Consider the following 18,949-nt stretch of genomic DNA (forward strand, 5'->3'; position numbering starts at 1 on the left):
ATTTTTGTGTATGTGCATACTATATATACATATGGTGCGTATGTGTATGTGAGCACATATAAGTGTGTATGTGCAAGTTTTTCAAGGGTTAAAAGGATGAGGTAATTGTAGTCACTTTGGCGAATATTTTCCTACTTTGCATTTCTGAATTAAAGGAAAAGACTAACAAATTTTTTCTTCAAAAATGAAGAAGGAGAGGGAGATAGAAGACATTCTTCTTGGGTATATCAAGATTCAGCGAAATAGAAAGGAAACTGGATAATTCTCCTTCATTCATGGAGTTATACATATTTAGGGTAAACAAATAGAATATCTATCAGATTTATTAAAGATAAAGCTTAATTACACATGTGTGACATGCCAAAGAAATTGCATTATTTTTTCAGCATCAAATCCTGAAGGCAGTAGAGTTATTATAATGTAAATATCAGATTATTGAAATGGAAATATCTTTAAATAAAAACATTCTTTATTGTTTATATATCAATTTAATTTTTTAATACTTCAATAGATGACTAGTTAAAAACAGATTAAAAGAATATGCTCTTATTTCTGTAAAGAAAATAATGCAAATTAAAATAATAGAGGAAACAGAACTTCTGTTCCTGGCATTTGTATCATATCTGTTTGAAAAACAGAAGGATAATTTTATACATATTGTATAACATATGTGATTTTAATTCTTCAAGCCAGATACATTGCCAATCTGTCTGCAAACACATTTTTAATCCAGAAAAAGAAATGTGTTAAAGTTTTTAAATTACATATGGATGGATAGAGAAAAGTTAAAGGCATTTCTGGCATTTTGTTTTTCCTTTATTTCAAACTTTTACTTAAATAGGTATCCAATCCAATTGTTCTATACATTTCTAATTCCATATCATGCCAATAGTTTGTCACAATATTTATTCCATGGTGATATCATATATTGCAATACAGTACATAGCAAATCAATTAAATAATGCTTTACATATTAACTAGCCAGACTCAGTCTGATAAGAGGAAAGTTTAAACCAAGAGAAAGTATGTGATTACTTCAAAGTGTCAAAGTCATTTAAGGCATAACTACAACTCAAAACCAGGTTTCTATCTGCCATCACAATGTTGCTTTTTGTAAAAAACAATATATGCATACATCAATATTGTTTTCTCATTAGCATTTTTATATATTCCAGCATCCTACTTTTCTTTTTTTTCCTGTAATAGAGATTACTGAAGTTTAACGTGCATAGAGAAATTAAAAGTGTACATAACAAAACATTTTCATGAAGTGAATACACCTGTTAACCAGCAGCCACATTAAAAAATTAAATACTACTAGCATTTGAGAAGACCCTTGTTTTTGTCTGCTAGTCACTAAACTCCTATAGTAAATCACTGACCTCAGTACTAACAACATACATTATTTTTTCTTGGTTTTGAATTTTATGTAAATGGTATAACTTAGTATGTGCTCTTTTGTATCCAGCTTCTTTAACACAACATAATGTCAGTGAGATTCATGAATATTATGGGGTGTAATTATAGACAATTCATTTTAATTGCTATACAGTATTTTAAGAAAATATCACAATTTATTTATCTACTCTATTCTTGACAGGCATTTAAGTTGATTCTAGTGTTTGATTGTAAAATTAGTGCTGAGTATTTTTGTTTCTGCCTTTTGTTATACATACTTTTACACATGTATTTTTACTCAGTATGTTCCAACGAATAAGATTTCTGGGTTATGGAGCCAGTGTTGAGTTTTACTAGATGCTGTCAGTTTTCCAATGTGATTGTATAAATTTAACATTCTGTTTAGTAGTACATTTTGCAGCACACATTAATTTTGATTCTTGCTATCTTGAAAGTTAATTGTTCTATCATCTAATAAAAGAAGAGTGCTAAATTTCCATTGGTAACTGATTGTCCTCTCCAAATTTTCAGTTCTTTCATCTTTTGCTTCTTACTTTGATTTCTGACATTACATGCATTTACAGGATTTTTAGGTCTTTTTGCAAATTGACTCCCTTATCTTATAAATGCCTTTCTATATCCCTGGCAACATTTCTTCTTCTGAAGTCTACTTTTTCTGATTTAATATAACCATGAACATTTCTTATGCTTAGAATATGCATAGTATATCTTTTGTCACACTTTACCTTCAACCCATGTGTCTTCATATTTGTGTTTCCTAGAGACATATATAGCTGGACCCTGGTTTTCTATCCCATGTGAAAATCTCTGCCTTTTAAGAGAGCTATTTAATCATTTACATTTATTATAATTATTGATTTTATTGAGTTTATGTCATTTTCTTTATTTTTTTCCATTTCTCTTTTCCTGCCTCATTTTGGATTCATGTGTACTTTTAGATTCCATTTTATCTTTACTATTGGTTTCTTTTTTTTTTAACGTTTATTTATTTATTTGTTTATTTTTTGAGACAGAGAGAGACAGAGCATAAACGGGGGAGGGTCAGAGAGAGAGGGAGACACAGAATCTGAAACAGGCTCCGGACTCTGAGCTGTCAGCACAGAGCCCGGTGCGGGAGTCAAACTCATGGACCGTGAGATCATGACCTGAGTCAAAGTCGGACGCTTTACCAACTGAGCCACCCAGGTGCCCCTCTTTACTATTGTTTCTCAGGCATATCCTTTTTTATTATTTCAATTGTTGCTTGGGTTTGAAATATGCATTATCCTTACATTATTACAGTCAAATTTCAAATTAGAGTATACTACTTCAAGTATAATATAAGAATCTATAATAGTATACACCATTTCCCCAAAACTCAATTTTCTGCTGTATTTGTTATATATACATATATATACACATATATATGTGTATATATATATACGTATATACATATATATGTGTATATATATGTGTATATATATATACGTATATACATATATATATGTATATACGTATATATATACACATATATATGTATATATATGTATATATGTATATATGTGTATATATATATGTGTATATATATGTGTGTATATATATACTACATATATGTTCAAAATAGTTACTAATTTTTCTTTGAAAAATTGGAAGAAAGGAGTTAAAGTGGCTGGACTGTCATCCATTTATTCCTTTTATAATATACATATGTATATATGTATGTATATATGTATATATGTATGTATATATGTATATATGTATATATGTATATATGTGTATATGTATATATGTATATATGTATGTATATGTGTATATATGTGTATATGTATATGTATGTGTATATGTATATGTGTATATATGTATGTATATATGTATATATGTATGTATATATGTATATATGTGTATATATATATATGTGTATATATATACTACATATATGTTCAAAATAGTTACTAATTTTTCTTTGAAAAATTGGAAGAAAGGAGTTAAAGTGGCTGGACTGTCATCCATTTATTCCTTTTATAATATACATATGTATATATGTATGTATATATGTATATATATATATATGTATATATGTGTGTGTATATATATGTGTATATATATGTATATATATGTATATATATATATACACATATATATGTATATATACACGTATATATACACACACACACACGTATACCTATACCTATATATATATATATTACATCATATATATACACACATACATACACATATACCTATACTACTACATATACGTTCAAAATAGTTACTAATTTTTCTTTGAAAAATTGGAAGAAAGGAGTTAAAGTGGCTGGACTGTCATCCATTTATTCCTTTTACTTGGGAAAAATCCCTGGTATGAAGAAAAGAATGTCAAATGCCTGAAAAGTCTCTTTGATAAGTGGATCTCAAAAGGATTAATGGTATAATCAGGAATAAGGGACCTGACGTCTAAAATATCCCCAGCTAGAGATCCCATAGTAAATAGAGCCTAATTTATATGAAAATAGTCCCCCAAAATGTCACTTAGGCTATACAACCCTGTGAGCTGTTTCATAACTTCACTATTCCCCACTTTGTGAGGAATCCCATGAACCTCATTTAAAGCCCTCTGATTTTCCACGCCAAAGAGGCATGTCTGACATGCTAACAAAGAACACCATACCCTCATCTCAGATCACTCTTATTCATCCGAGCTTTCTTTAAATTGCTTTTATGTTTAAAATTATTTAGTAAAACGTGACACTTGGCAAGATCTCTGGTTTTGTGAGTCTTTTTTTTTTTAACCTTTTATTTATTTTTGAGACAGAGAGAGAGCATGAACGGGGGAGGGGCAGAGAGAGAGGGAGACACAGAATCAGAAGCAGGCTCCAGCCTCTGAGCCATCAGCCCAGAGCCCGATGCGGGGCTCGAACTCACAGACCGTGAGATCGTGACCTGAGCCGAAGTCGGACGCCCAACCGACTGAGCCACCCAGGCGCCCCTGGTTTTGTGAGTCTTATTTGACATTCTGATTCTGTGTTAAGTAAAGACTCAATTACAGCAATCTCAATTCCTTTATATGTTTCCAACTTCCCATCTTGCAGTTCAAATCATTCACAGAGAAATTCTTAACTTCAATTTGTTTTTAAAAAGTTTTTATTTTGCCTTTGTTATTGCAAGATATTTTTGCCATGTATAAAATTCTGTGTTATAATAGTTTTTAAACCTGTTTTTCTTGGTTTGCCTAGTTTCTGATGAGATCTGCTATCATTCTTGTAGTTTTCCCTCTAAATTTACCTAACGTATATTTTGTCTATGCTGCTTTTTATGATTTTTTTAAAATAATTTTTTAACATTTTATTTTTTTTGAGACACAGAGAAACAGCATGAGTGGGAGAGGGGCAGAGAGGGCGACACAGAATCCGAAGCAGTCTCCACGCTCTGAGCTGTCAGCACAGAGCTTGATGTGGGGCTTGAACCCACGAACTGTGAGATCATGACCTGAGCTGAAGTTGGATGCTTCACCAACTGAGCCAACCAGGCACCCCTATGAACTTTTTTCTTAACACTAGTTTTCATTAATTTGATTATACTATTGCTTGGTGTAGTTTTCTTAGTATTTTTCTGATTTGGAGTTGAGTTTTTAAATCTGCATTCTTATAGTTTTCATAAACTCTAGAAATGTTTCAGTCATTTTTTTCTTTATGAATTTTTGCTCTTCTCTCCTTCTCAGAATCCAATTATACCTATATTAGACCACTAGATACTAGTCCATTTATTTATGAGTCTTAATTTTCTTGGTCTATTTTTCTTTATTTTTATTTTTTCTCTGCTTTGCTGCTTCAATTTGGATAATTTTTGTTAATTTCTATGTCTTTAAGTTCAATCATCTTTTCTTTTTCTGTGTTTATACTACTCTTAATTATATACACTGGATATTTCATTTCAGGTCATTATACTTTTCATTGTATATTTCATTCCATTTGGATCATTTTGTATTTTTAGCTTCCCTTCTTATTAGATTCAAGTTTTTCTTCAAATACTTAAAATATTAAAATTTATTATTTTAATGATTATCACCTCTATTTCTATCATCTATTTTACTTTTGTATATAATTTTAGTAACATTATTTTCCTAGTTATGGGTCATATTTTCTGGAATTTCCAAATACCTCATCTACCTTTTTTTTAACTGTTGTTCACTGGATACTATGATATTTATGTTGATGAGAACTACAATGTATTGTATTCCTTTAGAGTGTTAGATTTTGTTCTTCAGTAAAATAATAGATTTGTGGATTAGCCTGATTTTTTTCCCTTTCTTTCTCCCTTTCTTTCTTTCTTTCTTTCTTTCTTTCTTTCCTTCTCTTTTTCTTTTTTCCTCTTTTTTTCTCTGCTTCCTTTTTTCCCGCTTTCCCACCTTTACTTATTCCTTTCTCCCACACCCTCTCTCTCCTCTCTTTCTGTCTCCTTTAAATATTTCCATGGCAAATCTAAGGAAGCCCTACTGTAGAGTTAGTTTAAGCCTACTATTCAGGTGTAAACATTCTGAAGTCTCTATTAAATACTCTGTGAGATTCTCCAGTCTAACTCCTGGGATGCGAATGATTTCATATCTCTGTGAGCTCCTAGGAATTATTTGGTTTAGAGAACCCCAGTAATTTTTCATTCCCTCACAGTTATTATTTGCTGGGTCTCGTAGAGTTTCTCCCTACAGAGACTCAAAAGTGCTCTGATGCATAGTTTGGGACTTCTTTTTCTGTGTTATTCTTTTTTCTCTAGTACATTCCTCAAATACTGATCTCTCTTTCCTCAATTCAATGAAATCATCAAGGTCAGCTTTGTTTGCCTCTTACTTTACAGAAATTCAGAGAATGTCTTCAAACAGAAAGCCAGAATGATCATAGGGCTTGCTTTCTCTTTTCTCTTGGGTCACAGTCCTCTGCTGCATTTTGCCCAATGTCTGAAAAGAGTTTCTTCATATGCATATCCATTTCTATAGTTGTAAATTATGTGAGGAAATCAGATTCCATAATGATTCCATATTCATGGATGAACATGGATGTATCCTGAAAACTTTTTATGTATATGATGTATGGTTAAGGTTCATTTTTTTCCATATGGATATCTAGATTATCCAATACCATTTATTAAAAATTACTATCCATCCTCAGTGCAGTACCACTGTCTACTTTGTAATAAAATCACAGTGTACATGAATGTCTGCTTCTGTTATCTCACTTCTGTTTCTTTTAAGTATTTAAAATTCTGTAATAGATATTCAGATTCTATATTCCTTCTTTTAACAATTTTGTTAAATTGCTTGTTTCCAGAAAATTGTCCACTTATATAGTATTTTATTTTTTTAACTTTATTTATTTATTTTGAGAGGTCAAGAAAGCAAGAGAGAAAGAGAGAGAGGGAAGTGGACAAGGAGCAGAGAGAGAGGGAGAGAATCCCAAGCAGACTCCACACTGTCAGCACAGAGCCAGATGCATGTTCAAACTCACAAAGTGTGAGATCATGACCTGAGCAGAAATCAAAAGTCAGATGCTTAACCAAGGGAACCACCCAGGCACCACTTTATGATAGTTTTTTAAACTATTGGTATAAATTTTTCCATTATCTTTATAATATCTATAATGATATCCCTATAATATGATATTATATTTATAGAATATGGTGTTTTTCTCTTACTCATTTCAGATATTAATAATTTATGCCTTTTCACTTTTATTCATAATAAGCCTTGCTAGGGATCTACCAATAGTATATAACTTTATAAAAAAACAAAATTTGGCTTTATTAATATTTTTCTATTGTAAGTGTATTTCCACTTCACTAATATCTGCAGTTTTATTATTTCTTTCACTTTATTTTTTCCAGTTTATATTCCTCTATTTTACTTATTTGAGATACTCATTTAGATCACTATTTCCACACTTTCTTTTTCAAATGTATGCATTTAATATTATTTTTCTTTAGACATATCTTAGCAGCATCTCACAAGTATAAAATTACTGTATTATTATCATTAAGCTAAAAATAACTTATTTTCAATTTACATGGGATTTATTTTGGCCAAAGTGATTTCCCCAAATTTAAGATATTCTAATTACCTTTTTATTAATTTCTAGTTAATTCTGCCTTTGTTCAAGAATGTAAATTGAATGAATTCAATTATTTAAAATTTATCAAAGCCTATATTATTGACCCAGAATATAGACATTTTAAATAGTCTATATTCACTTAGATTATGTGTACTTTGTTTCTGTTTTATAAGGTATTTTATCCATATTATTGTGTTTGTGTACACATGCATGAGCATCTCAACCAAGTCAAGTTTGAGGTTGCAATTCATTCTTGGTGACTTTTGTCTGCTTTTTCTAATGTTTACAGAAATATATGCACTAAAATCTTTCACCTTGTTTGGGGAGTTATCTGTCTCTCCATTTAGGTCTGGCAATATTTGCTTTATATACTCTGAAGCTAAATTAGTTTGTGCATATAAATTAAAACTGCAATATTTTCCTAGTGAAGAGAACTATCATTGTTAAACAATGTCTCTCTTTATTTCTTGGAATTCTTCCTGCTTTAAAAGTTTACTTTATTGGATATTAGCATATCTCTGATATTAGCAATTTACTTTCTTCGATATTAGAATTATTTTCTACTTCCTATTGGTGTATCTATCTTTCTATATCCCATTATGTTTTCCTAACATTTCTAAGTCATGAGTTCTGTCAAATGAATACACTGTGTGATCCAGTAGCAATTACATTACGTAATTAGAATTGTAGAGGAAAGTGATGTTAGAATAGGACACTGTGTAGATTTCCCATAAATTGGTTGCATTTCTCAAACAAAACTTCTCATCTCCTTCAATCACTGATTTTGAGGACCAACTTGCTTGCATCACCCTTTCAACATTTTGGGTGATAAAATGGTTATACTATTATAAATCCTATACCAATCTTTCTGTTTTCTTTGTATTTGATTTACTCCTATATTTTACATAGGTATAGTTTTTCATTAAACCTTTTATAAACTATCTCCATTTGAGTGTACTATATTTTATCTGACGGTAAATTCAAGTTGCAGTAATTGGTATCAGTTGGATACTCAAAAAGCATATGGCTAAAAATGAGATTATGGGTACACCATTAATTTTTGATACAAAACACTCCAGAACTTAGTGTTTTAAAAAAAAACACTATTTATTTAACTCAGGCTTCTGTGGATTGGTAACTTGGGCTTGGTTCAGGTGAGCATGTCTTCCATTGGTTTGACTGGGCTCACACATGCATGTTTGGGGTACTGCTGGTAACTCTGGGTCTCTATTTTTGAAGTGCAAATGCCTATTAAGTTGGACGATAAATGGAACCGAGCCACTCATCTTTCATTAACTAGCAGTCTAACTAACTCAAACTTCTTTATGTGAAAAGGAGTGTGTTATGGACTTTATATTTGTATACCCCTCCACCCAAATTCATAGGTTGAAACCCTAACCCCCAACAAGATAGTATTAGAAGGTAGGGCCTTTGGGAGGTAATTGGTGTTAGATTAGGTTATGGAAGTAGATCCCTCATAATGAAATTAGTGCCCTTATAAGCAAATAAAAGGACCAGAGACTAAATTCTCTCTCTCTCTTCACTCTACTCCTGCATATGAAGATATATTGAGAAGATCCCCATTTGCAAATCAGGAAGTGGGACCTCACCTGAAATCAGATCTGTCAGCACCTTGATATTGGACATCATAGCCTCCAGAACTGTGAGGAAATAAATGTTTGCTGTTTAAACCACTCAGTCTATGGTTTTCTTTTACATAATCCTAAACTGACTAAGATAGGTTAAAAGTAGTCCTGAGTGCAACAGCTGTAAAAAGAACCAAGGTCTAAATATTTTTCAAGAGTCTATTTGCATTACCTTTAATATTATTCCACTGACCAAAGCCAGTCATATAGCCAGTGCAGAATCAGAAGGGCACACAGAACATGGTCAAATTGAGGCTATTACTTCAGTTATTTATCATATGGTATTTGTATTACTCCTCTATTCAAAAAGCTCTGAGATTCTTTCCCTCTCTTTCTCTCTTAATCTCTCTCCCTAAGTAGTCAATAGCATGCAGTGATATAACTGAAATTGATCAGTACAAAAATTAACCTCAAATATGTCTTATCTTCTAAAAATAGTAAGTATTTCAACAGTGTTTGTTGAAACTTTTTAACTATTTTTTCTCCCATTATCCTGAAACCTGTATAAAGATAACACAATTGCAATAATCATTTAGTTAAACAGAGAAAATTACAAAAACAAAAACAAAAACAAAACAGCGTTTAAAGGAAGTATAACAATGCAACATTTTCTGAAATAGGAAGATTAGTGGCAGTAAGAAATGTGCTATAGGGTTTAACAGAAAATTGGAGGAACCACTAGTTTGAAATAACAACAATTTAAGAGTAACACAGTGGAGATATTTGTGTGTGTGTGTGTGTGTGTGTGTGTGTGTCTGTGTGTGTGTGTATGTGTGTGTGTTTGGGGATGGTGGTGATTAGAATTACATGGTTTCTTATATAATTTATCCTAGGTCTATTTTATATTATGTGCATATTTTTCATCTGAAGTTTTTTTGTCTGTTTTTTTTTTTAAATCAGGCAAGAATGAATTATTTCAGCGATACTAGAAACTCATGTCAATGGAATGATCTCTGCTGGGGATTTTATATTTCAGAAATGTAATGTCAAGTGTTTTTCTTAGCTCTTTATTTTCCAAAAAGTAAAAGGCACTTAATATTATTTAAGGGCAGTATATAAACTCTATAACTGAAATTTAAGATCGGTAATCTTTAATTATCTCTTCACTCTGAAAAATGTTCATTCTCATACAATACAGGATAAAGAAAGCTCTTCACATGCCACACTCATAGTCTATCCAGACCCATCCTCCCTTTCTACTAAAACAAGACACAAGTATTCTCATCACTTTAGTGGTTGGTAGTTAAGGTGTTTGTTGGTAACACAGCTCTTCACAATAATTGACACACTATTTGTACAACAGCAATGACAACAATTAACATGTCTTAACAAGTTTCTATGTATTCTATGCATTTTCCTAAGTTTTTGCATGTATTAGTGATTTTTATCCTCATAATAATCCCATAAGTATTTTTTTACCTGTTTTAAAAATGAGAACAAAGAGAGACAGAAATTTACATATTTTGCCCAGAAGTTATGTTTATCTGTTCTTTAACTCTTCATCTAATCTATTCATTTATTTCCAACCCAGTATTTATCCTTCCAGTATTAGTACTGTCTGTCACAGTATGAAGGAGCACTTTAAATATTTTTAATTCAACAACAGATATCTAACTGTACACCCTATACAAAATATCTCTACTTTGGCATATTGCAATTCTTGGCTAAGGTACTAACATATTTATCATACATTTGTCATTTAACCTTATCATCTCAGGTAAACATTACTGATGTACTTGAGAATTAGAGAAAGTTGTTTAAAGTTTTCTAGATCAACCTTTAATAATGTAAGGGATGTAGCTGTGTAGAAGGGCCTACATTTCTTTAGTGCTGGGGAGAATCCTGCTGTCCTTATGTGCATGTTTTTATAATGACCTCCTCACTATAACAATAATAATTTTTACCTATATTTCTGAATTCATTTTATGCCACTTTTCTCCTGTTTACTAAAGATGAGTTTATTATTATTTACAAGTTCATTTCTAATTTAGGGATTTTGCATGTGCTCCTTTTTCTGCCTGAACTTCTATGCCCCAGTTCATTGCAAACCCAACTACTTCTAGTTCTTCAAGTCTCTTGACAATTATCTACACAAAGAATGAATACTGGAAAATCTATCTCAACGGAAAGTAATAATTTGTTTCTTTTCAATTCTCCTCAAAGAAAATGAATGTCATAGTATGATTGCTAACCATCAGAGAAATTCATTTATTTAATTACAAGAAGGCTGATTGCAAGTTCAAAAATAATAGAGTATGAGCTTAATGAATGGAGGAAAAACCAGGATTCATGGAAGCTTGATGTTCATTTAAGTTTCTAGCTTTATTGTTTAATTAAATAGAACTACTAAAAGTAAAATATATATAAAAGTAAGTCCAAAAGCATTTGTTAATTCAGCACATCTTGTATATTTAAAGAATAATCATACATTTGTCATTGACCTATGTTCCATTGGTAGATCCTCTATAACAGAATAAAAACATAAGCATGAAAGTTAAATCAATAATAAGATGATAGAAACCAGATATTAATATATTTGGCCTCTTTGAGATAGGCTGCTAAGATTATCTTATTTCCCTCATCAAATAAATGTAAATACATTGTAGTATCTACCTCTACTGTTTCTCTCTAAAGGTTTTCCTAAAGAATAAGGTTATAAGTAGGCTTGAGATGGCATGAAACTCACTAATAAAAGGAGTAACTATTCCTTGGGTCCTGCTCAAATTTATCCTTGATAAATCTCTTCAACTTTTTAATAAAGAATTTAGGAATTACTCATACAAATTTAAAGATAATCAGATATAGATATAATAATTACAAAGAGTTTGAAATCTGGTTGTTCTCCGTATCTCTTAAGTTTCTCTTATTTTTAGATACTATATTTAAGCATAAGAAATCAATCTGTAAGAATAAAATTTGTTTTGAGAAAATTAACAACAATGGGTATACCCCAATTCAGCAATAAAAAGGAACATACTATTGACATATAAAACAACAAGGTTGGGTTTCACAGACACAGTACTCTATGAGGGAAATCAAACGTGGAATAAGTAAAACTATATTAAATAATTTATATGAAGTCATACAATGAGTAAACTAAATTATGGTGATTGATACTAGAAAAGAGGTTATTTGGGAAGGAAGACTGACTGAAAAGAGGCATGAGGTATTTTTCTGGGGAGATCAAATTGCTCTACAGCTTGAGAAAAGTGTGGGTTACAAGAATGTTTGTGTTTGTCAAAACTTATTAGATTTATGATCTGTAAATAACAATATATATATATATATATATATATATAAATCATATCTCAACAAAGAGATAACATAAAATCGTATAAGAACATTAATATTCTATTAGTGTTTTAGCTTTGACAGCCCCTTATTCAGGCAGTTAGCCATCTAGAAGGGAGGTTTGCTGAGGCAGGACTCTCTGAATCAATTATGCGTTAACTACAGTGGACATTTTTATATTTTATTTCCGTTTGGCCAAGATTGTCCCAATTATGTATATTTTCATGATATCTTAGTTAAGCCCTATTTACTCTTTAAAGTGTCCCAGTATGGAAGACAAATAATATGGCCACATTAGAATTAATTAGCCACAAGAGGAAGCAAAACCCCAGTTGGATTGACAGAAATAGTTAGCTTGGCATGTTCCTCAGCCAACTTAATGCAATTTGCATAACCATCTTGTTCCCATTTACTAACTCCTAATCCCTAGTCCTTATTATCAGAAAAATACCTCCTGAGACACTCTCTTACATTTTTCCCCAGTTGATCCTCTATTTGCATCTTTTAATGTATACTTTCAAATCTTTATTCAGTTGAAACGAACTTCTCTGAAAATCTGAACTTGACAATCAAATCATTACAGTAGGCTGATCAAGTTGTTTAAACTCAATCAATGTAAAACACTATTAACATCTTTCATCATGGATGAGCTTCCTATGATATCTAATATTGTACCTAGCTGATAGTATTTTAAAGCAGCTTAACAAATGGACTAAGAACGGGCTCAACAAAAATAGAAGTGGGTTTTTGTTTGTTTCTTGATTCCTAGTTTATGGGGAAGAGTTCTGCTACTCTCCTTCATTTACCCCAGGCCAAAAGTGGCTCTGTCAGCCTCAGTATATAAGTTCCAGGGACCCCTTGTGCATTACTATCACAGGTAGCCAGAGGAGGGAACAAGCATGGAGTAAGACACATGAGGACAAAGGTCGATAGTTACAGAGTAGGTATTGACAAGACATACAGATTATAAGGTCATAGATCAATCTTAACCAACCCCCATTACATTATGCTCCAATGACATTGGCCTTCCCTCTATGCCTGTACTAACTTAGTTGGTTCCCATTGCAAGGTTTTCTCCATCCATCAGTTATAATTGTTATAAGTGTTATAATTATGTTCAACAATGAGTAACCAGAACTTCCCTCATAATGGTTTAAAGGAAAAAAAGGGTTTATTTGTCTTATGCAACAAAAATTTAAGGGTGTCTAGGAATGATCTGGTGGCTCAATCATGTCCTAAAAGATTCAGGATTCTTGTACTTCTGCACGGCCATATTTTTTCTTTTATCATAATGAAAGAAATATAGTTTCTTTGTTTTCAGGCATCACATCTATGTACAGGCAGGAATAAGGTAAAAAGGCCTAAAGTATTTTCCTTGTAAGTATTTCTCCATATATTCTGGTAGGAAAACCCCACTTTCATATGTTCTTCTTCATGACATTGACCATAAATATGTTATATTGACACCTCTAGATGAAAAGAAGTCGGACTTTTTAGCTTTTGCAATAGTAAAAGCAGGAAGAAGAGTGTTTTAATTAGTTTTGGAGTCACCGATTCACAGCACTTTCCAAATCCCAGAACTTGCAACCATATTTTCTGTTACCCATTAAGTTTTAGATTAAATGTCACCCTTCAGAAAGGCCTTCTCTGCTGTACATTTTCCATGTGCAACTCTATACCATTCTTTACCTTGCTATGTCCCTAGGAGACTGACCTTTGTGGATTGCCTCAATTGGATTCATTCCTTTTTAACTTTTTCTCAATGGGAGATTTGGGAAAATAACAAAAGACTGACCTTGAGTTATTCATCTCCTATCTCCCTCCCTGCCTATCCTCAGATATTTTCCTTCTCATTGACCTTCAGCTCCTCTCTGACAGTCATCTCCTACCACTACTTTCTCTGGGGTTCTCTTTTCTTTCTACATACCTCTTCAAACCTGGGGCTGTAATGGCTCCTTCACTCTTAACCCCAAGGAACTTAGCCAATTCTGTTACTTTTTCTTACTCCTACCCACATCTTCCTTTATAAACACTCCTTCTATTACATTTTGCTCAACTGCCTTGTTTGAGTGGGCCACTTATCTCTTTCCAGCATCCTGGTGAGCACAATTTCTAAACTACCATATCTGAAGTGGGTCTCAAGTAGCTTTAAGCCTCATTACTCTATGTTAATTACATGAATAGCACTTGCCACTATATGAAATTTTTTGATTATGTATATACTGTTACTTTCCCCTAGTAAAAAGTGGGCTTCTTGAGAGCAGGGATTATGTCTGTTTTGTTCACTGTTCTATTACCAGTACCTAAAATGCTGATTGCTGGATATTTGTTAAGATTTGCTGAACAAAGGTAAGTGCTAAAATTATATTTTTTGATTAATGTAGCCTGAAGGGTCTCCTTATCCAATACCCCAGCCTTTCTCCATATTGAACTCACCTTCATGCTCCCTATAGTTTCACCAAGAACACTTCTATATACCAAATATATCTACAGTTGAAGCACATACCTTTCCTGGACATCCAAATTCCTGCCTGTCAAAAAGTTTTATGACAGCTTCTGATTTCTATTTAAATCATCTTTGAATATTTCTGAATTAATTCTTTTGGTCTTTACTGTTGTCAGATTGAATTATCTTTGACCATGTAAACTATCATCAAGCAATAAGTCTGTTTCAGAATAAAAAAGGAAAAACCATGTATTAGTGCTGTGACTGCAGAAGATAAATGACACATAGAATAGCTGTACCTTATTAGTTGTAGACAAACTGGCACATTTTTTTTATTCTCAGAATATCCATGCTGATATGGCTTTATATATGTCATAGTTCCAAAAACCATGTCAAGGACTGCTTTCTTACATGCTCAGGAATGAATTAAACATTCCATCCCACTTCTAGGAGTATTAATTAGTTCATTTTCGGCTCAAAGCAATTTTTTAAATAACTACCTTTCATTGAAATGCTCTCATACCCAGAAATTAAGCCTGCATAAAGACTGATTAAACTATGCTCTGAAGAGTGAACATTCAACCCACCAGCAGTTAAATTTCTGAGTTTAGGACTGAAAGTGTTTATATACGTTGCAACAGACAAAAACAAAATGTGATCTGACATAGTTCTAACATTTGGATAATCACAACTTAGTTTCAATCTGACATATGAAAATTTATCTATCTTGTCATATTGCTATTGTTATATTTTATTACCTCATGCTTTGGGTGGCACGTTTTCCTTCCTATTAATAGTTAATAGTGTGAACAGGTAATGATATTTTAAAACTGGGTATGTATACGCACATATACATATATTAAGAAAATGAATCAGAAACATTATGTAAAATTTGGAATTTTTCCTACCATATGACATGGAGGGGGTCAGTATTAGAGCGATCACAATCAGCTGGAAAAAAGGCAAATAAGAAATGATATGTGTATTCGTAAGGTGATATGTTTGTATTCACAAGGTGATAAACATTAAAGAGAGTGCCAAAGAACCCTAGCTTTATGCTGAAAATAATAAGTAGCTTTTGAGAAGGGCCAAAATACAAGGATAAAAATAAGAATGGTTTTTATAAAATATTTAAAGCATTAGGCCCATTAGTGATCAGCAGCTTCACTGCTTGATACACCTCATTCTATTTAACTTCTCCCTTCTCCACAATTGCATGTCACTTTTCAAAGGATTAATCGTCATTGACACAAAGATGCACAGAGGATCAATGTACTGTCCTTCTCACCTGCTGCTTCAGTGCAACATCTAGGGAGGTTCTCTCTGACCCTTGTCCCATTACAATTTCAAAATAACGGATGAAAACTAAGATTAGGAAAAAATGATTACAGAAAAGTATTCCAAAGGATATTAAAGAGGTAGAAAGAGAAATTAAAGCAAGAGCATAATGTTGGTAAGACCATTTTTTAGATTAGGCGCTGCCCTTGTGTATTTATAAACTTAGGGTGTATTAAAATCTGAAGTGAAGGGTAAGTTTCAAATGACAGAATAATTACATTCAATGTAAAATGAAAAATGAGTCTTTCTTTTTTAATTCACTCTACCTTTCCTACTATTTTTGTTTCTTTGTTTGTTTCTGCTTTGCTGGTGCCATAAAACTATAAATTGAATGTGTATGGAATTCATGGCCCACTGAACTTTATATCACATGACTTTCCAGGAGATCATTAGCAGTTGTATTGACCAATTTAAGTATGTTTTATATATTTTGCAGGTGGGGTAGCTTATCATATCTCCTTCTCCATTCTGATTCACCCTCTGTCAAGACTTTGGGATTTGCAAGTGTGTATATAATGTGTTCCAAATAGAAAGCATTTATCGAACCAGCTGCATGTTGCCCATGGCATGCACCACATTTTCAAGGTGTGCAAAGATCAGAAGGGAGAAAGATATAGTCCTTCTATATGCAGGGACTATTACATGTTAAATAAAATATTTTAAATTAAACTGATGAAGAAATGGAGACCAAAGGATATTGAAGTTTTGCAATCTTAAATGACTTCGTGTAGAAGAGCCAATGAACATGGTAGAAAGCACAATACAGTATTTCTTTCCAAATTTCTCCTAACATGGAAATTCTTATTTTACAAAATAATGCAGGAATTTGAAAACTATGGGAAAACATTTCCCTCTCCATAGCTTTTTAAGAAGTGTTTTTGGGCATGTAGAAAACAGAAATTTAACATAATAAAATAGTCCACCAAAATTATACATTATTTATAATATATAGCTTGTATATATTATTGATATACGTTTAAAAGTATTTTTAACACAAAGCAACATATAATAGATTAAAAACAACTGAATAAAAACAGTCCAGGGGCACGCAGGTGGCTCAGTTGGTTAAACGACTAACTCTTGATTTTGGCTCAGGTCATGATCTCACGGTTCATGGAATCGAGCCCCGCATCTAGCTCTATGCTGACCACATGGAGCCTGCTTGAAATTCTCTCTCTCCATCTCTCTCTTCTCCTCCCCTGCACCCCCCACCAAAGTAAACAAATAAACATTAAAAAAATAGTCCATCAACCACATATAATCATTTTTCATATTTTGGTAAGTATACTCCTTGATCAGTCCCTTATCTATTTATTTAGCCACTAATTTACCTCTCAAGTAATTTACCTTCCCTTCTGGAAGCATGCCTTGCTAAACTATGGAGTTAGCAGTAAGAATAATCAGAGCTACTGAGCCATAGGTCCATCATATCTGATAAAATGCAACTGTATCTCCTGCTTTGCCAGGCTAGTTTTCTCCAACCTAGCATACCATATTCTGAGGATGATGTATTGGTTTGTTTGGTTGTGGTTTTATTGTTTGTTTGTTTGTTTGTTTGTTTTTACTGAAAGACCTGAAAGCTCTCACAGAGTAACACAGGGTAGGAGGCTAACTTGCTCATTCTCTTGTACCACAATAGTAGGAGAATTGCATAGTCCTCCTTCACTGACAAATTTCAAGCATTCGCTATTGATGTTTACACCAATTCATTCAGGAAATTACACAGAAAGAAGAATCTTAGCCCTTGAGTCCAGCATTTCAAGCAATAGCCAAATGCAAACGTAGACATTCTCTTTCTGGGCACTGCAAACCCTGGAGGAGAAGTTACCACTGTGAGAGAAGTGAGTAATGATTCCATGGCCCCATTCATCTTTCCAGAATTGAGAGCTAGTTTTAAAGTTATCTGTGAAGTCAGTGCGCTCAATAAGCAAATGGTGGAGGCTATACCTTCACATTCAGTGAGATAAATGTCACCAGGATAGGAAAAATAGTTTTTTTTTAGAATTTTACAAGATCTCTGGTTTCTTTATAATTATTTTTTTTATTTTTTTAACATTTATTCATTTTTGAGAGACTTAAGAGACAGAGCGTGAGTGAGGGAGAGGCAGAGAGAGAGTGGGAGACACAGAATGTGAAACAGGCTTCAGGCTCTGAGCTGTCAGCCCAGAGCCTGACGCAGGGCTTGAACCCACAGACGGCAAGATCATGACTGAGCTGAAGTCGAACACTTAACTGTAGTGTCTGGGTGTGCATCCCAGCTCCACCATTTATCGGCCACATGATTTTTGGCATTTCAACTAGACTCTCTGTGCCCAGTCTCTCTTTACTATAAATTGAATGTGATGTCAATTGTACCAAAGGGAGAAAATGGTTAATGGTGTCACTTTATTGGATATTTTGACTTCCTCATTGCCATATCTCTACCACCAAATGTAACCCTAGGCACATAGTATATACAGAGTAAATATCTATTATATGGATGGCTGAAGAAATGAAAAGAATTCTGTAAAGAAAAAGACATTTATTAAATATATTCATATGAAGGTCATTAATAATGACAATAAGCATAATGGCAGTGTCCTAGGGAGACCACAAACTAAAAGAAAAAAATATTAACTGGATATCAGGTGATAAAATCAAATTTGTAGTAACTTTTCTTTGAAGTTTGTTAAAACGGGAAAGTAACTAGGGTGGAAAATAGAGGTCCGAAGGACCTCTATTTATGCTTAATAAAG

This window comes from Lynx rufus, unplaced genomic scaffold (genome assembly GCF_022079265.1).
Source record: "Lynx rufus isolate CCGP_SWC_20201006 ecotype Redwood Valley unplaced genomic scaffold, mLynRuf1.p SCAF_3, whole genome shotgun sequence".
NCBI classification, from domain to species: Eukaryota; Metazoa; Chordata; class Mammalia; order Carnivora; family Felidae; genus Lynx; species Lynx rufus.